Source organism: Bufo gargarizans, chromosome 3 (assembly GCF_014858855.1).
Source record: "Bufo gargarizans isolate SCDJY-AF-19 chromosome 3, ASM1485885v1, whole genome shotgun sequence".
Taxonomy (NCBI): Eukaryota; Metazoa; Chordata; class Amphibia; order Anura; family Bufonidae; genus Bufo; species Bufo gargarizans.
Window position 1 is genome coordinate 75,373,356 of NC_058082.1, and position 21,450 is coordinate 75,394,805.

Here is a 21,450-nt window from a genome sequence, read left to right on the forward strand (position 1 = left end):
TGATTCTGAGTTACGGTCTGTATACATCATGTTAATGGCTTCCGTTTCACATATATGATGGGAAAAGCTCCCAATGTATACCCCCAATCTTAAAAAACAAAACAAAAAAAAAACATATGCTGTCACTTTTGGATTCGTGGATACATAAATGGTCACTGTCATTTCAACTAACTCTGTATAAATCAATAGTGCAAGTGATTATAAGAAACTTTGTAATACATGTTATCAGAGAATTTTTTTTCTCACTCCTTCTCTTCCTCCCCTCTCCATAGACTACTATGGGCAGCATGTCTCTGTTACCATAACCCAAGTTGGGACTTAGCGTGCAACAGATGAACTTATAAAATACAATACACGACTGTTAGTTTAAATTAAAAAGAGTAGTAATGGTCAGCAGTGCAGTTAGCGTCAAAGCACCTGATTTACTCCAAAGGAGCGGTCTTCTCACCAACACTGTCCCCTTACTAGTCTCCTTGTAGCATCCTCCTGTGAACTTGTATGGATCACCAAAAGTTGCTGTAGATAGCCACACCGCAGATCACTTTGCCAGCTCCAGCAATGTATCTTGGACCATGATCCTTCAACAGTCCCAAGAATATCACACCACCCTACACTAGCTCCAATGGGTAACCACTGTGCACACTACTCTAGAAGCTCCACACCAAAATTATAGGTACACAGTATATAATTAATCAGAATATACACTTTATTAATTTTACATCAATTACAAAAATATAAAATCAGCAGCAGTAGCATATAGAGAAAAACAAGCCACAGTATATACGTCACATGCTACTAAGCAAAACCCATCTATAAACTCTATGTTGTAGTGTCCTTCACTCACTGCGCCTGTGCCGAATACTAAACGGGACAGCGCAGGATTTTACTTTTAAAGCGCAGAGCAGAGATGTCCATCAAACCAAAATGGGCGTGCCGAACGGTGAGGAGACGGAGCCTCTAGGTGCTGCAGCAACGCCCCAATAGCACATCATTTGCATATTTTAAAGGTTAGTTTTCTGGGCGAACGGCGGCATGTAGGCAGATAAAAGTTACAGTTATGTACTGCTGACATTAACACATCGCTAATGTCAGCCAGCTACATAACGAATTTTGTGATGACAGAAACCCTTTAAGTGTAAAAACACACAAAAAACTATATAAATGTGATATTACTGTCATTGTACTGGCCCAGAGAGAGAGGGGAACATATCAGTTTTACCGCATACATAGGAAACACCGTAAACACTAAACCCATAAACTGTGTCAGGATTGTGTTCTTATTTTTTTCAATTCCACCCTATTTGGAATTTTGTTTCTAGATTTCTGCTGCATCCTATGCAATATTAATTGGTGCCATTACAAAGTACAACTTATTCTTCAAAAAACAAGCCCTCATACAGCTATGAAAATAAAAAATGCATGGCTCCAGAATGGCAGGGAGCGAAAAACGAAAATGCAAAAACCGACAATCATCCAGTAGTGACGCAGTTAAACATCAAAATCACTATTGAGGGCAATTAAATAGTTCACTGCATTAATTCATCCAGACCATATACACCTACAGAAAATCACCATACCGTACATCTTGTATTAAAAATACATCTTTATTAACAATCAGCATAGTAAGAAAATACATTAAAATATGGCATTCAACATACATAGAGGATGTTAAAACATATAGTACACCTCGCTGGTGGTCTATTATAATGATATATAATCCAAAGGGAGAAGTGAAAAAAATGGAATGGGACTAAAACCTGCTAAACTGGCAGCCAGGAACGAAGCTACCTAAAGGCATAAAGCGCATACAAACCTGGTTATAATTTTTAACATAAGATGTACCGTGTGGTGATTTTATGTAGATGTATATAACAAAGTGGTTAAGTAAAAAGAATGTTAGAAAACACTGTAAAAATCACTAAAAATGTTAAAAACAGTGCAAAAAAACAACAACCTTAGGGCTCATGCACACGACCGTATGTATTTTGCGGATTTACAAAAAAATACGGATGACGTCCGTGTGCATTCCGTATTTTACGGAACGGAATAGCTGGCCCCTAATAGAACAGTCCTATCCTTGCGGAACGGACATATGGAAAAACGGAATTGGAATGCACACGGAGTACCTTCCGTTTTTTTTTGCGGACGCATTGAAATGAATGGTTCCGCATATGGTCCGCAAAAAAAAATGAACGGACACAGAAAGAAGATACGTTCGTGTGCATGAGCCCTTAAACAGGTGTTTTTTTAAATGTAGTAAGGTGCAACTTTTTCCCAACTTAATACTGCCACATCTCACGGTATTCTAGCAGTCTAGAGAGAGAGAGAGATAAATGAACCGATAAATAGAAAATTAGAGCAAAAGATAATTAGATAGATCAATAGAGATTTACTATAGATTAAGAGACAGACAGATAATCAGATAGATAGACAGATAGATACTGTAGATAGATAGATACTATAGAATAAGAGACAGACAGATAATCAGATAGACAGATAGATACTGTAGATATATACTGTAGATAGATAGATAGATACTATAGAATAAAAGACAAACAGATAATCAGATAGACAGATAGATACTGTAGATATATACTGTAGACAGATAGATACTGTAGATAGATAGATAGGTAGATACGATAGATATATACTGTAGATTAAGAGACAGACAGATAATCAGATAGATACGATAGATATATACTGTAGGTAGATAGATACTATAAATAGATATATACTGTAGGTAGATAGATACTATAGATAGATATATACTAGAGATAGTTATATAATGTAGGTAGGTACTGTAGATAGATACTGTAGATATATAGTTATATACTGTAGGTAGGTACTGTAGATAGATACTGTAGATAGATACTGTAGGTAGTTAGATACTATAGATAGTTAGATACTGTAGATAGATACTATAGATAGATAGTTATATACTGTAGGTAGATACTGTAGATAGATACTATAGATAGATAGTTATATACTGTAGGTAGGTACTGTAGTGTAAATAGATACTATAGATAGATAGTTATATACTGTAGGTAGGTACTGTAGATAGATACTATAGATATATACTGTAGGTAGTTAGATACTATAGATAGTTAGATACTGTAGATAGATACTATAGATAGATAGTTATATACTGTAGGTAGATACTGTAAATAGATACCATAGATAGATAGTTATATACTGTAGGTAGGTACTGTAGATAGATACTGTAGATAGATACTGTAGATAGACAGTTATATACTGTAGGTAGGTACTGTAGATTGATAGATATAGATAGATACTGTAGGTAGATAGATACTATAGATAGATAGTTATATACTGTAGATAGATACTGTAGATAGGTAGTTATATACTGTAGGTAGGTACTGTAGATAGATATAGATAGATAGTTATATACTGTCGGTAGGTACTGTAGATAGATACTGTAGATAGATAGATACTGTAGATAGTTATATACTGTAGATAGATACTGTAGATATTTAGTTATATACTGTAGATAGATAGTTATATACTTTAGATAGATGCTGTAGTTAGATACTATAGATAGATATATACTGTAGATAGATACTGTAGATAGATAGTTATATACTGTAGGTAGGTACTGTAGATAGATACTGTAGATAGATACTGTAGGTAGATAGATACTATAGATAGTTATATACTGTTGGTAGGTACTGTAGATAGATACTGTAGATAGATACTGTAGGTAGATAGATACTATAGATAGTTATATACTGTAGATAGATACTGTAGATAGATAGTTATATACTGTAGGTAGGTACTGTAGATTGATAGATATAGATAGATACTGTAGGTAGATACTGTAGATAGATACTGTAGATAGATAGTTATATACTGTAGGTAGGTACTGTAGATAGATACTGTAGATAAATACTGTAGATAGACAGTTATATACTGTAGGTAGGTACTGTAGATTGATAGATATAGATAGATACTGTAGGTATATAGATACTATAGATAGATAGTTATATACTGTAGATAGATACTGTAGATAGATACTGTAGATAGATACTGTCGGTAGATAGATACTATAGTTATATACTGTAGGTAGATACTGTAGATAGATAGTTATATACTGTAGGTAGATACTGTAGATAGATATTGTAGATAGTTATATACTGTAGGTAGATACTGTAGCTAGATAGTTATATACTGTAGGTAGGTACTGTAGATAGATACTGTAGGTAGATAGATACTATAAATAGTTATATACTGTAGGTAGATGCTGTAGATAGATATTGTAGGTAGGTAGATACTGTAGATAGTTATATACTGTAGGTAGGTACTGTAGAGAGATACTATAGGTAGATAGATACTATAGATACTTATATACAGTAGATAGATACTGTAGATAGTTATATACTGTAGGTAGACACTGTAGATAGATATTGTAGGTAGATAGATACTATAGATAGTTATATACTGTAGGTAGGTACTGTAGATAGATACTATAGATAGTTAGATACTGTAGATAGATATAGATTGATAGTTTTATGTTTAGAGTCATGGATAAATAGATACTATATATAAATAGATAATATAATACTTGCTATGTGTATAACCACCTGTACAAAACTCTAGAAGTTTAATAGTAAAAGAAAAACAACATCAATAATAATAACCATCCTAAGATGAATAATTACACCACCACCAGAGCAGCAGAATGGCCCATGTGTTATTCTCCATCTCCTGTTACCTAGGACAGCCCAGATGCCACCAGCTCCTGGAGTTTCCTCCCACTCCCCGAGGTTTCACTATCTGAACACTATTCATGTGCAGGACTAATGGGCACAAAGAACAAAAGACAGTGGCAGAAGATACTCTGATGGTGACTCCAACTTCCTCCCCCCTGGTCAGTAACACAGAGACAATAGCATGTGCAGTAGATGTAACAGAAGAAGCCCTGACCCTTCCCCTTGTGTCAGACATGACAATGTTCCCAGGCTGCAGTAGGGGGGCACACACAGGAGACACACTGATACAATGTGGCCAGTGTCGGTTACCTTTAGGATGAGCTGTGCTCCTGCCTTGTGTCTATGTGTTGTCCCTGCTCCTCTTCTTGCTGTTCTATTCTTTACCACAGCCAGTCCCCCCTGGCTTCTCCTGTCAGTGTCTGCTCCACCTCCTCCAACAAGCCTAGGCAACCAGTCCCAATGTCCTCCTCCCACAGCATCCTGATTGGGCTCCATGCCTCTTACAGCTTCACTTCACAGCTCCTGTCAATCATCCCCGCAGCTCCAGAGTTTCAGCCTGTACAGGGTGCACTGGCAGAGCACTTAGGGTGGAGGGGATGGAGATGCCGCTTATTGGGGAGAGGGAACTAGGCAAGAATCCTAGACAAATGCACTTATTTCTGTCCTCCTGGGATAACACAGCCAGGGTCCCTCTGCTAACAAAGAGCACTGGGTAATAATCCAGAGCATTCATCAAACTTCTCCGCTCTCCAGACTGGTGCTGACATCAAACCAGAAAATGATTAACTTAAAGGGATTCTGTCACCTGCCCTCAGCCAAAAAACGATTTTAAAGCAGCCATGAAGCACAGCTTACCTGGATTAGGCTGTGCTCTTTTATCTTGAAATCCGTCCAGCAGTTACTTCAAAAAACGACTTTGATCAATAAGGAAATGCGTCCTGAAGGTGCCCAGAGGGGCGTTTTTTTCTTCTTAGTGAGCCCAGTACCGCCCCTATTTCAGTGCCCAGCCCGCCTTCCTTGTACTTCCTAACCGCCGCCCCCAGCCTGCCACAGCCTCTCCTGCCTCTCCTCCCCCTCCCTCACGCCGAACGAAGTCTCGCACAGGCGCAGTACCCACTGAGGGCTGCGCCTGTGCGATCATCAGGAGACTGAGGGCGGCAGCTTCATCTTCGTCACTGGGCATGCGCCGAGCCCAGTGACGTCCGATGTTAGCTCTTTCCCTCAGTCAGCCTGGTAGGAAGCGCAGAGGATTGCCGATCGGCTGATGCACCCTGCGCTTTCTCCAGTCTGCCTGCCACAGTGAAGACGGCCAGCGATTTCTTTCCCCACCCTCCCTTCAGGAAAGAAATAAGTATTTGTTGGGGCGAATTAGGTCTTATTATATTAAGTAAAGGCAGGCAGACTGGAGAAAGCGCAGGGTGCAGCAGCCGATCGGCAATCCTCTGCGCTTCCTACCAGGCTGACTGAGGGAAAGAGCTAACATCGGACGTCACTGGGCTCGGCGCATGCCCAGTGACGAAGATGAAGCTGCCGCCCTCAGTCTCCTGATGATCGCACAGGCGCAGCCCTCAGTGGGTACTGCGCCTGTGCGAGACTTCGTTCGGCGTGAGGGAGGGGGAGGAGAGGCAGGAGAGGCTGTGGCAGGCTGGGGGCGGCGGTTAGGAAGTACAAGGAAGGCGGGCTGGGCACTGAAAGAGGGGCGGTACTGGGCTCACTAAGAAGAAAAAAACGCCCCTCTGGGCACCTTCAGGACGCATTTCCTTATTGATCAAAGTCGTTTTTTGAAGTAACTGCTGGACGGATATCAAGATAAAAGAGCACAGCCTAATCCAGGTAAGCTGTGCTTCATGGCTGCTTTAAAATCGTTTTTTGGCTGAGGGCAGGTGACAGAATCCCTTTAAGGAATGGAAACCTGGTGAGATAATCATCAAGATGTCTGCTGGAGCTGTCCCTGTGTGGCGCCATTACCCACTCTCTTCATAGTGCAAAACTGCATGATGTAGATAGACAGTATTATTTAAAAGCGTTGTCTCACCTCAAACATTGGTGGAAAATAGAATATGCCACCGATGTCAGATAGTTGTAGGTCTCACCTCTGGGACCAGCACCTATCTCTAGAATGGAGCATGCAAAGTAAACAAGAGTGCGCCGCGCATGCCCAGCCGCCCTCCACACATTTCCATGGGAGTGTGGAAAATATCTGAGCGCTGGCTAGGCAATTTCCAACAAAGTGAATGGAGCGGTGGCTGCGCTTGTGCGGTGGGCTCTACATTAATTTCTATGGGAATTACGAAATATCCAAGCATGCTGCTTGGCTATTTTTGTCACTCCCATAGAAAGGAGCAGAGACTGGCTGTACATGCGCAATGCGCTATCCTTCACTATGAACCCGCACCTGACATCCCAGGGATATGCCACGAATGTTTACCCTTTAAAGGGCATCTGTCAGCGGATTTGTTCCTATGAAAGTGTCTGACCTGTTACATGTGCGCTTGGCAGCTGAAGGCATCTGTGTTGGTCCCATGTCCATATGTGCCCGCATTGGAGTTGCCATTACCCCTAGAGGTTCTGCTTTCTCTGCAACTGCTGCACCCCCTGCACTTTGATTGACAGGACCAAAGAATCAAAGTGTAGAGGGTGTGGCAGATGCAGAGAAAGCTGAGCCTCTAGGAGTAATGGTAACACCCCTGTTGCTCCTAGAGGCTCATTTGCATATATTAAAACATCATTTTTCTCAGCAATGTGGGCACATATAAACATGGGACCTACGCAGATGTCTTCAGCTGCCAAGTGCACATGCAACAGCATACTTACCAACGTTAAAGGGGCTCAAAGGTGGGCATAAATACTGTAGGGGGACATAATGTGGGTAAAACTGCAGTGAGGGGGCACAATGTGGGCATTTCTGCTGTAAAGAAGATACAATGTGGTCATTAGTACTGTGAGGGGCACTAAGGGGAAATACCCTAGATTACCCTGTTAAACATTGGGATAGCTAGGTCTTGTAGGCCAGCACAATGCCCCCTACTGGGGATTTTACAGGGGCAGTTATCATCCCTTCCTTATGTCATTATTCTTTTTGCTGTGTCACCACAGGGACCTTGTTCTGGTTCCAGCGGACATCACGTTGACACGCCAGCGACACCCTGGATGAGGGAGGACTAGTTGGTTCTTTCATTTATTGCAAGGTGTACTGGTACCGCCGTGGGACTGGGTGAGTATAGTTATGCATTGGGCAGAGTTAGAAGAGTGGTTTAGCACTGCTAAACGTATCCACCTTTATGTAAATTTGAGCGGCAAGTGCAATGATGTGAATTTATAGGTTCCAGCTTTCTGCAACATCATCCGTGACATTATAAACCGCCATAACCGTCTTAAGCATGGATCCGGATTCAGGCTTGATTGACCGCATGCAAGGTCTTTCGCTGGAGGGAGCAGATCTCCGTAAAACTGTTTCTCAGTTTCAGATGACCGGTTCTGCTGGCGTTCATGGAGTTTGTTCCGAGCCTAAGATCTCGCTTCCAGATACGTTCTCTGGGGGTAGTGAGAATTTTGTTCACTTTAGAGAGGCTTGCAAACTCCATTTTTCGCCTACTTCCCCATTCCTCTGGTGATGAGGAGCAGAGGGTGGGGATCATCATCTCGCTGCTCAGGAATAGCGCTCAGTCTTGGGCCTTTTCGCTGCCGGTGGGGGCACGGCCCCTCCGATCGGTGGATGAATTTTTTGTAGCCCTGGGCAGATATATGATGACCCGGATCGTATTGCTCTGGCTGAATCTAAACTATGTCTTTTATGCCAGGGTAAACAGTCCGCAGAGATATATTGTTCTGAATTTCAGAGATGGGCAGCTGATACTGGTTGGAATGATGCTGCACTCCAAAGTCAATTTTGCCATGGTCTTTCGGAAAGATTGAAAGATGCATTTGCTTTTCATGAGAGACCTGCCTCGTCAGAGTCTGCCATGTCTCTAGCTGTTTGTATTGACAGGCGTCTTAGAGAGAGAGAGGAGACTACACCTTCCTGTCATATTCAGCCAAAGGACAGTGGGGCTGTCTCATTCAGTGCGCAGGGGTCTCAGTCTCTCTCAATCCCCTCTGAGGAGGAGGCCATGCAGCTGGGTTTGCTTGCCTCTGATAGTAGAGGATTCAGCTCTCAGAGGAGGGTTTGTTTCTGTTGTGGGGGTATAAATCATTTGGCAAATGTTTGCCCCTCTAGGAGATTCATGGAGTTTTCTGAGGGTAATAAAAGAAAAACAAAAAGAAAAAACCCTCTAAAAACTACTTGACAGGGTGGCGCTAGACAGCAAGAATATTGTTTGTGAGATGTGATTTTTGTAGATAGTGGAGCAGCTGTCAATCTCATTGATAATCAATTTGCAATAACGCATAGTTTCCAGGTATGCACTTTGGAAAAGGATATACCTGTTTTTGCTGTCGATTCCGCTCCACTTTCTCAAAGATCGTTAAAGGGCATAGTTCACAATATCCGTTTGACTGTGGGTGACGCTCATGTTAAGGATATGTCGTGTTTCGTCCTAAGTCGATTACCTTCTCCTCTAGTGTTGGGGCTACCCTGGCTCACTAAACATAACCCCACCATTGATTGGCAAGCAAGGCAAATAAATGGTTGGCGTGAGTTTTGCAGAGAGAATTGCCTCACGGCGTCTCTTTCAGAGGTTTCTACCAAGACTGTACCATATTTTCTCTCAGAAATTTCGGATGTGTTTTCCGAGAGTGGTGTCCAGGAGTTGCCTCCTTACCGGGAGTATGACTGTCCTATTAATCTCATCCCAGACACCAAGCTGCCAAAATCACATTTATACAATCTCTTCCAACCTGAAAGAGTCGCTATGTATATCTCTGAGAGCCTGAGAAAGGGACACATCTGACCCTCGAAGTCACCTGTTGCCGCTGTTTTTTTTTTTGTTAAGAAAAAAGATGGTTCTTTAAGACCTAGTCTGGATTTCAGGGAGCTGAACCGTATCACAATTCATGACCCATATCCGCTTCCTCTGATCCTGGACCTGTTCAACCAGACTGTTGGGGCTAAAGTTTTTTCTAAGTTGGATTTAGGAGGGGCATACAACCTAGTCAGGGTCGGGGAAGGGGACGAATGGAAGACGGCCTTCAATACCCCTGAGGGTCATTTCGAGAATTTAGTTATGCCCTTTTGGTTTGATGAATTCTCCGGCCGTTTTCCAACATTTTGTGAACAGCATTTTTTTATCATTTAATGGGGAAATTTGTACTGGTGTATCTAGATGACTGATTCAGATTTTTTCTCCTGATTTCAAGACTCATCGAGACCACCTACGTCAGGTCTTCGGGATTCTGTGGGAGAATAAATTGTACGCTAAACTGGAAAAATGTGTGTTTGCGGTTCCGAAGATTCAATTTCTTAGTTTTCTTTTCTCCGCTTCTGGTTTTCGCATGGATCCTGAGAAGGTCCGCGCAGTGCTTGATTGGGAGCTTCCTGAGAATCAGAAGGCGCTGATGCGATTTTTGGGTTTTGCCAATTATTACAGAAAGCTAATTTTGAATTATCCCTCTGTTGTTAAGCCACTCACTGATATGACTAAAAAGGGGGTAGATTTTTCCTCGTGGTCGGTAGATGCGCTTAAAGCATTTTCTAGTATCAAAGAGAGTTTTGCTTCCGCTCCCATTTTGGTACAACCTGATGTCTCTCTACCTTTTATTGTTGATGTGGACGCTTCTGAGGTGGGTGTGGGTGCGGTCTTATCCCAGGGTCCCTCTCCTGCCAAATGGCGACCGTGTGCCTTTTTCTCAAGGAAACTTTGTTCTCCTCTAGGTTTAATTTTGTCGTCACGCCCTGGGGTTAAAAATGTGAAGGTGGATGCCCTGTCACGTTGTTTTCCGGGAGGGGGGAACTTTGAAGACCCGGGTCCCATTTTGGCTGAAGGGGTGGTCGTCTCTGCTCTTTATCCTGATTTGGAGGCAGAGGTTCAGGCAGCCCAGGCAGAGGCTCCTGATCTTTGTCCTCCTGGGTAGTGATGTCCCGAACTATTCGCCGGCGAATAGTTCCCGGCGAACATAGCTTGTTCGCGTTCGCCGCTGCGGGCGAACATATGCGATGTTCGGTCCGCCCCCTATACATCATCATTGAGTAAACTTTGACCCTCTACCTCACAGTCAGCAGAAACATTCCAGCCAATCAGCAGCAGACCCTCCCTCCCAGACCCTCCCACCTCCAGGACAGCATCCATTTTAGATTCATTCGGAATCTGCATTCACAGAGAGAGGAGGGAAAGTGTAGCTGCTGCTGATTCAATAGGGAAAGCGTTAGCTTGGGCATTGTTCTGTGTCCACAGACTCATCTGCTGTAAGGACAGCATCCAGACAGCACACCAAAAATCCCTTTTCAGGGCTGGTACATCAGTGTGCTTTTTTTTTCTTTTTTCACATATATATTGCAGTTGCCTGGCTGCCCGTGTGTGAGAGGCTGCAGGCTCAGTCATAGACAGCACTGTGTGCACAGTGCACACCATTCATACAGGGTGTGACAGAAAATACCTTGCAGAAAAAAAACATTCTATTTAAAATGTAACTGTGATCTAATCACATTAGCAAGCCCGTGTGTGTCAGGCCCCCAGACATACTGTATTGTGGCCACTGGCTAGTGGCTGGTTAGGCCTGCACTCATACCGTTACAGGGTGTCATTCAGTCAAATACCTTGCAGAAAAAAAAACCATTCTATTTTAAATTTAACTGTGATCTAATCACATTTGCAAGCCCGTGTGTGTCAGGCGCCCACACATACTGTATTGTGTCCACTGGCTAGTGGCTGGTTAGGCCTGCACTCATACCGTTACAGGGTGTCATTCAGTCAAATACCTTGCAGAAAAAAAAACATTCTATTTTAAATGTAACTGTGATCTAATCACATTTGCAAGCCCGTGTGTGTCAGGCGCCCACACATACTGTATTGTGTCCACTGGCTAGTGGCTGGTTAGGCCTGCACTCATACCGTTACAGGGTGTCATTTGCCCAAATACCTTTCAGAAAAAAAAATTATATTTAAAATTTAACTGTGATCTAATCACATTAGCAAGCCCGTGTGTGTCAGGCCCCCAGACATACTGTATTGTGGCCACTGGCTAGTGGCTGGTTAGGCCTGCACTCATACCGTTACAGGGTGTCATTCAGTCAAATACCTTGCAGAAAAAAAAACATTCTATTTTAAATTTAACTGTGATCTAATCACATTTGCAAGCCCGTGTGTGTCAGGCGCCCACACATACTGTATTGTGTCCACTGGCTAGTGGCTGGTTAGGCCTGCACTCATACCGTTACAGGGTGTCATTCAGTCAAATACCTTGCAGAAAAAGAAAACATTCTATTTTAAATTTAACTGTGATCTAATCACATTTGCAAGCCCGTGTGTGTCAGGCGCCCACACATACTGTATTGTGTCCACTGGCTAGTGGCTGGTTAGGCCTGCACTCATACCGTTACAGGGTGTCATTCAGTCAAATACCTTGCAGAAAAAGAAAACATTCTATTTTAAATTTAACTGTGATCTAATCACATTAGCAAGCCCGTGTGTGTCAGGCGCCCACACATACTCTATTGTGTCCACTGGCTAGTGGCTGGTTCGGCCTGCATTCATACCGTTACAGGGTGTCATTCGCCAAATACCTTTCAGAAAAAAAAAAAAATTTAAAATTTAACTGTGATCTAATCACATTAGCAAGCCCGTGTGTGTCAGGCGCCCACACATACTCTATTGTGTCCACTGGCTAGTGGCTAGTTTGGCCTGCACTCATACCGTTACAGGGTGTCATTCGCCCAAATACCTTTCAGAAAAAAAAATTCTATTTAAAATTTAACTGTGATATAATCACATTAGCAAGCCCGTGTGTGTCAGGCGCCCACACATACTCTATTGTGTCCACTGGCTAGTGGCTAGGCCTGCACTCATACCGTTACAGGGTGTCATTCACCCAAATACCTTTCAGAAAAAAAAAAATCTATTTAAAATTTAACTGTGATCTAATTACATTTGCAAGCCTGTGTGTGTCAGCCAGGCCCACACAGACTGTACTGTGCCCACTGCCCACCACTTATATAGAGTGGCACAGTACCTTGCACGCATAGTAATACTTATGTGTGTGAGAGGCTGCAGGCTCAGTCATAGACAGCACTGTGTGCACAGTGCACACCATTCATACAGGGTGTGACAGAAAATACCTTGCAGAAAAAAAACATTCTATTTAAAATGTAACTGTGATCTAATCACATTAGCAAGCCCGTGTGTGTCAGGCCCCAGGACATACTGTATTGTGGCCACTGGCTAGTGGCTGGTTAGGCCTGCACTCATACCGTTACAGGGTGTCATTCGCAAAATACCTTTCAGAAAAAAAAAATATATTTAAAATGTAACTGTGATATAATCACATTAGCAAGCCCGTGTGTGTCAGGCGCCCACACATACTCTATTGTGTCCACTGGCTAGTGGCTAGGCCTGCACTCATACCGTTACAGGGTGTCATTCACCCAAATACCTTTCAGGAAAAAAAAATCTATTTAAAATTTAACTGTGATCTAATTACATTTGCAAGCCTGTGTGTGTCAGCCAGGCCCACACAGACTGTACTGTGCCCACTGCCCACCACTTATATAGAGTGGCACAGTACCTTGCACGCATAGTAATACTTATGTGTGTCAGAGGCTGCAGGCTCAGTCATAGACAGCACTGTGTGCACAGTGCACACCATTCATACAGGGTGTGACAGAAAATACCTTGCAGAAAAAAAACATTCTATTTAAAATGTAACTGTGATCTAATCACATTAGCAAGCCCGTGTGTGTCAGGCCCCAGGACATACTGTATTGTGGCCACTGGCTAGTGGCTGGTTAGGCCTGCACTCATACCGTTACAGGGTGTCATTCGCAAAATACCTTTCAGAAAAAAAATATATATTTAAAATGTAACTGTGATCTAATCACATTAGCAAGCCCGTGTGTGTCAGGCGCCCACACATACTCTATTGTGTCCACTGGCTAGTGGCTGGTTCGGCCTGCATTCATACCGTTACAGGGTGTCATTCGCCCAAATACCTTTCAGAAAAAAAAAATATATTTAAAATTTAACTGTGATATAATAACATTAGCAAGCCTGTGTGTGTCAGGCGCCCACACATACTTTATTGTGTCCACTGGCTAGTGGCTAGTTCGGCCTGCACTCATACCGTTACAGGGTGTCATTCGCCCAAATACCTTTCAGAAAAAAAAATTCTATTTAAAATTTAACTGTGATATAATCACATTAGCAAGCCCGTGTGTGTCAGGCGCCCACACATACTCTATTGTGTCCACTGGCTAGTGGCTAGGCCTGCACTCATACCGTTACAGGGTGTCATTCACCCAAATACCTTTCAGAAAAAAAAAAATCTATTTAAAATTTAACTGTGATCTAATTACATTTGCAAGCCTGTGTGTGTCAGCCAGGCCCACACAGACTGTACTGTGCCCACTGCCCACCACTTATATAGAGTGGCACAGTACCTTGCACGCATAGTAATACTTATGTGTGTGAGAGGCTGCAGGCTCAGTCATAGACAGCACTGTGTGCACAGTGCACACCATTCATACAGGGTGTGACAGAAAATACCTTGCAGAAAAAAAACATTCTATTTAAAATGTAACTGTGATCTAATCACATTAGCAAGCCTGTGTGTGTCAGGCCCCAGGACATACTGTATTGTGGCCACTGGCTAGTGGCTGGTTAGGCCTGCACTCATACCGTTACAGGGTGTCATTCGCAAAATACCTTTCAGAAAAAAAATATATATTTAAAATGTAACTGTGATCTAATCACATTAGCAAGCCCGTGTGTGTCAGGCGCCCACACATACTCTATTGTGTCCACTGGCTAGTGGCTGGTTCGGCCTGCATTCATACCGTTACAGGGTGTCATTCGCCCAAATACCTTTCAGAAAAAAAAAATATATTTAAAATTTAACTGTGATATAATCACATTAGCAAGCCTGTGTGTGTCAGGCGCCCACACATACTCTATTGTGTCCACTGGCTAGTGGCTAGTTCGGCCTGCACTCATACCGTTACAGGGTGTCATTCGCCCAAATACCTTTCAGAAAAAAAAATTCTATTTAAAATTTAACTGTGATATAATCACATTAGCAAGCCCGTGTGTGTCAGGCGCCCACACATACTCTATTGTGTCCACTGGCTAGTGGCTAGGCCTGCACTCATACCGTTACAGGGTGTCATTCACCCAAATACCTTTCAGAAAAAAAAAAATCTATTTAAAATTTAACTGTGATCTAATCACATTTGCAAGCCTGTGTGTGTCAGCCAGGCCCACACAGACTGTACTGTGCCCACTGCCCACCACTTATATAGAGTGGCACAGTACCTTGCACGCATAGTAATACTTATCTAATTAAAAATGACAGGCAGAGGCAGGCCACGCCGCAGGGGCCTTCGTGTTCGTGGTGCTGTGATTTCCACTGGCTCTGGAATAATGCCCAGTGTTCAGAGGCCACGTACCCTGAACCCCAAAAATTCTGAGAAAATAGTTGACTGGCTTACACAAGACACCCAACAGCTTCCGCTAAGAAACTTGACGCACCATCCTCCTCCAGCTCAGCTTTGGTCACCACTCTCCCGCCCGCCGCCACCACCACCACTATCACCACAGCCACCACAGCCGCTTCACTTGATCCCTCAGAGGAGTTATTTACACATCAGTTGGATGAAATTAGTGATGCGCAACCATTATTGCTAGGGTATGTAGATAACAGGGATATGTCTCAGTCAGGCAGCATTACACACATGGACGTACAGTGTGATGATGATGATGATGTTGTACCCGCTGCTGCTTCCTTTGCTGAGGTGTCAGATACAAGTGAAGCGGTTGATGATGACGATGTGTCCGTGGATGCCACGTGGGTGCCTGCTCGAAGAGAAGAAGAGGGGGAAATTTCAGAAGGGGAGACAGAGAGAAGGAGAAGACGAGTTGGAATCAGGGGGAGGTCGTCGTCAGGAGCTAGTGGCACAGTCAGACAGCATGTATCGGCACCCGGGGTCAGACAGACAGCACGCCAATCAACGCATGCTGTTGCCACCACCAGAATGCTGTCATTGCAAAGCTCAGCAGTGTGGCATTTTTTTTGTGTGTCTGCCTCTGACAACAGCGATGCCATTTGCAACCTGTGCCAAAAGAAACTGAGTCGTGGGAAGTCCAACACCCACCTAGGTACAACTGCTTTGCAAAGGCACATGATCGCACATCACAAACGCCTATGGGATCAACACATGATGATGAGTAGAAGCAGCACACAAGCTCAAAGCCACCATCCTCCTCCTGGTCCAGCATCTTCAGCCACGTCAACCACTGCTGTCCTCCTTGCCCCCTCTCAACCACACGCCACTCCGCCTCTCACCTTGAGCAGTTCCATCTCATCTGCCCACAGTCAGGTGTCTGTTAAGGAAATGTTTGAGCGTAAGAAGCCAATGTCACAGAGTCACCCCCTTGCCCGGCATCTGACAGCTAGCTTGACGGAACTCTTAGCCCGCCAGCTTTTACCATACCAGCTGGTGGAGTCTGAGGCCTTCAAAAAAAAAAATCGCTATTGGGACACCACAGTGGAAGGTACCCGGACGAATTTTTTTTTCTAATAAGGCAATCCCAAACCTCTACTCGGTGATTGAAAAGGAAGTCATGGCATCTCTGGCATACAGTGTTGGGGCAAGGGTCCACCTGACCACTGATACCTGGTCTGCAAAGCACGGTCAGGGCAGGTATATCACCTACACTGCGCATTGGGTCAACCTGCTGACGGCTGCCAAGCATGGAATGCGTGGCTCTGCAGCGGAGTTGGTGACACCACCACGACTTGCAGGCAGGCCTACTGCCACCTCCTCTACTCCTCCTACTCCATCCTCTTCCATAACCTCCTTGGCTGAGTCCTCTTCTGCTGCGGCGTCTGGCTGCACATCAACTGAACCCCCCCAGCTCCCCAGGGGCTATTCCACATCCCGGATACGACAGTGTCACGCTGTCTTGGGGTTGACTTGCCTGAAAGCAGAGAGCCACACCGGACCTGCACTCCTGTCCGCCCTGAACGCACAGGTGGATCAGTGGGTGACCCCGCACCAACTGGAGATCGGCAAAGTGGTGTGTGACAATGGAAGCCATTTGTTGGCGGCATTGAATTTGGGCAAGTTGTCACATGTGCTGTGCATGGCACATGTGTTGAATCTCATCGTACAGCGCTTTGTGTCTAAGTACCCAGGCTTACAGGACGTCCTCAAGCAGGCCAGGAAGGTGTGTGGCCATTTCAGGCGTTCCTACACGGCCATGGCGCACTTTTCAGACATTCAGTGCCGAAACAACATGCCAGTGAGGCGCTTGATTTGCAACAGCCCGACACGTTGGAATTCAACACTCCTAATTTTCGACCGCCTGCTCCAACAAGAAAAAGCCGTCAACGAGTATTTTTGCCACGTTACTGGACGCTCATGTGCAATGCCTGTAGGCTCATGCGTCCTTTTGAGGAGGTGACAAACCTAGTCAGTCGCACCGAAGGCACCATCAGCGACCTCATCCCATTTGTTTTCTTCCTGGAGCGTGCCCTGCGAAGAGTGCTGGATCAGGCTGTAGATGAGCGTGAAGAGGAAGAAGAAGAGTTGTGGTCACCATCACCACCAGACAGCCTTGTCATCATCGCTTGCCGGACCTGCGGCAACACTGCAAAAGGAGTATGAGGAAGAGGAGTCAGAGGAGGAATGTGGCTTTGAGGAGGACGAAGACCAACCACAGCAGGTATCCCAGGGTGCTTGTTGTCACCTATCTGGGACCCGTGGTCTTGTACGTGGCTGGGGGGAAAAACAGACCATCAATGACATCAGTGAGGAGGAGGAACGGGAAATGAGTAGCTCGGCATCCAACCTTGTGCAAATGGGGTCTTTCATGCTGTCATGTCTGTTGAGGGACAACAGATAAAAAGGATGAAGAAGAACGACCTGTACTGGGTGGCCACGCTACTAGACCCCCGGTATAAGCAGAAAGTGGCTAAAATGTTACCAAATTACCGGAAGTCAGAAAGGATGCAGCAGTTCAAAACCAAACTAAAAAATATGCTTTACACAGCTTATAAGGGGGATGTCACAGCACAACGGGAATCTAACTGGGGAAGAGGTGAAAGTAATCCTCCTCCTACCACGGCGGCAAGGACAGGATGCTTTACAGATGTGTTGTTGATGGAGGACATGCAGAGCTTTTTCAGTCCTACACATCGCCACAGCCTTTCGGGATCCAGCCTTAGAGAACGACTTGACCGACAGGTGGCAGACTACCTCACCTTAACTGCAGATATCGACACTCTGAAGAGCGATGAACCCCTTGACTACTGGGTGTGCAGGCTTGACCTGTGGCCTGAGCTATCCCAGTTTGCGATAGAACTTCTGGCCTGCCCCGCTTCAAGTGTCCTGTCAGAAAGGACCTTCAGTGCAGCAGGAGGCATTGTCACTGACAAAAGCAGTCGCCTCAGTCAAAAAAGTGTTGATTACCTCACCTTCATTAAGATGAATGAGGCATGGATCCCGAAGGTACTGACAGTAGGGGATACGTTTAACTAACAAAAGGCCTGATGACATGCCTTGGCCTCAAAATGGTCCCCACGCTGTTGTATTTAATGTCTGCATACTGGATGACTTTCGTGAATTCTCCGCCACCAACTAGGGTTCAAGCCGCAATGTTTTAGTCACCTTTCTGCCTTGAAAACATCAATTTTTCCGGCCGCTGCTACAACAGCGGCTGCAACAATAACATTGTTTTTCAGGCATGTGTACATGCCTGGTGCTGCAGTGTGGCTGCAAAAACAAAACAAAAAAAAGGCACATACAAGTGTCAATTCCCCTTTTGTGATCGTTACCTTGTTGTGGTGAAGAGGCTTGCGTATCACAATGAAGCGATCATCACCTCTATGAGTGTGTTGGCAATGTTGCCACACGCCAGATGATAAGGCCATTGCTTCATTATGATCAGACCAAAAGCGATCGGGATGGCTGGATGTTTTTTGTCATAGAAAAAACTTTAATTTTTTTTTAAATCTTTTTTTAAGTTGTATGGGTGGGTTTTTAATACATAAAATAAAAAAAAACATAATAAAGTCTCTTAATAGTTTATTAGAAATAATGCAGACAATTTAAAAAATCCCCAACAATTCCAATACAAATCAAGTACAGAGCTCAGAACTAAATTATTCCAGGATGTCGTAATGGTTCGTTAATTCGACAATGGTTAATCAATTCGACACACGTCCCCCGATAGGGGACGTAACAGGGATTAAACTGATAGGAATAGGACTAGTTAAGACACCACTCATATAGGGTGTCACAGCACATTGCTCCGTACACGCGCAGTGCCCCAACTTGGGAGTAAGAGGACCGACCAAGCTGCTTTTTCCATCTCCCGGTTCCTAAAATCATTTCAGTTTGGTGTATCAGAGGGTCTGTCACTGTGAAGGCAGTCGAAGATACCCGGCCAAAGGCAATCCCACCCTGATATGGGACGTGACAGGGATTAAACTGATGAGAATAGTACTACAAAAAATAGCACTCATATCGGGTGTGACAGTAAATTGCACGGCGCAGACGCAGTGACCGTGGCGTGGATTCAAACAAAGGGGAGGGAGACAGCAATTTTTTAACCATCTCCCCGTTCGAAAAATCTATTTAATAAATGGACCCCAGATTGGGGACGTAACAGGGATTAAACTGATAAGAAGAGAGAACTACAGGAAATACCACTCATATCGGGTGGGACAGTAAATTGCACGGCGCAGACGCAGTGACCGTGGCGTGGATTAAAACAAAGGGGAGGGAGCCAGCAATTTTTTAACCATCTTCCCGTTTGTTCGAAAAATCTAGTTAATAAATGGACCCCAGATTGGGGACGTAACAGGGATTACACTGATGAGAAGAGAGAACTATAGAAAATACCACTCATATCGGGTGGGACAGTAAATTGCATGGCACAGACGCAGTGACCGTGGATTCAAACAAAGGGGAGGGAGCCAGCATTTTTTTTTTACCATCTCCCCATTCGAAAAATCAATTCAATTTACCTTTCCGGGACCCTTGGTGTTGTACGTGGCTGGGTGGAGGAAGAAACCTTCAATTACATCAACGGGACATGGCTAGCTTGGTATCCAACCTTGTGCAAATGGGAAGTTTGCGGTTGGGCAAATGGACTGTTTGCGGTGGTTTGCGGTGCATTAAAAGGGGAGTTTGGTCTGTCAATGTCTGTGAAACGGGCGTAACCCTTACACTACCTGATCGATACAACATCATACCTGATCGTATACACACACTGGATAATTTAAGCCACGTTGTTCAAAAAATATTGGGATTGTTAGGTGATTTATGCCCTTTATGGATTAAAGGGCTTCTGTCACCCCACAAAAGTCATATTTTTTTTTGGGATAGTTACATTACTTATAGCGCAATATAGGAGAATATAATCTTGTCACTTACTTTGATGCGGCCGTTTCTTTAGAAAACGAAGTTTTATAATATGTAAATCCGGTCTCTACCAGCAAGTAGGGCGTCTACTTGCTGGTAGCCGCAGCAGAAAACCGCCCCCTCGCCGTGTTGATTGACAGGGCCAGCCGTGATCTCCTCCTCCGGCCGGCCCTGTCAGTATTTCAAAAATCGCGCGCCTCTGTTCATTCGGCGCAGGCGCTCTGAGATGAGGAGGCTCGTCTCCTCAGAACTCCCTCAGTGCGCCTGCGCCGATGACATCACCGAAAGAGAAGACGTCATCGGCGCAGGCGCACTGAGGGAGTTCTGAGGAGACGAGCCTCCTCATCTCAGAGCGCCTGCGCCGAATGAACAGAGGCGCGCGATTTTTGAAATACTGACAGGGCCGGCCGGAGGAGGAGATCACGGCTGGCCCTGTCAATCAACACGGCGAGGGGGCGGTTTTCTGCTGCGGCTACCAGCAAGTAGACGCCCTACTTGCTGGTAGAGACCGGATTTACATATTATAAAACTTCGTTTTCTAAAGAAACGGCCGCATCAAAGTAAGTGACAAGATTATATTCTCCTATATCGCGCTATAAGTAATATAACTATCCCCCAAAAAAAAAAAAGACTTTTGTGGGGTGACAGAAGCCCTTTAAAATCCAACTCTGCGTCAACTATGTAATTTTCCATGGGAGTTTTGCCATGGATCCCCCCCCGGCATGCCACAGTTCAGGTGTTAGTCCCCTTGAAACAACTTTCCCATCACTATTGTGGCCAGAAAGAGTCCCTGTGGGTTTTAAAATTCGCCTACCCATTGAAGTCAATAGCGGTTCCCCCGGTTCGCCCATTCGCGAATATTTGCGAAAATTCGCGTTCGCTGTTCGTGAACGGAAAATTTTATGTTTGCGACATCTCTAGATCTGAAACCTGGTGAGTTCGGAGCCAGAAATTTATTTAAACCCTGTTGTTTGGGCCCGCTCTCCAACCCTGTTGCTGATCTCCTACAACTACCACCAGTAGGGCCGCACTGTTCTTCCTTTTTCTTGGGTGGCATTTTAAACTCCCTTTCTCTCACCTTCTTTCCCCTCCTTCACCCTCCCACCTCCACTACCGTGTTACCAGAATATGATTGTCTTAGAAAGCCTTAAACAAACCCCCAAAAAAGAGTAAAAACAGTTTGTTAACAACACAGAACAATTCATATTCACA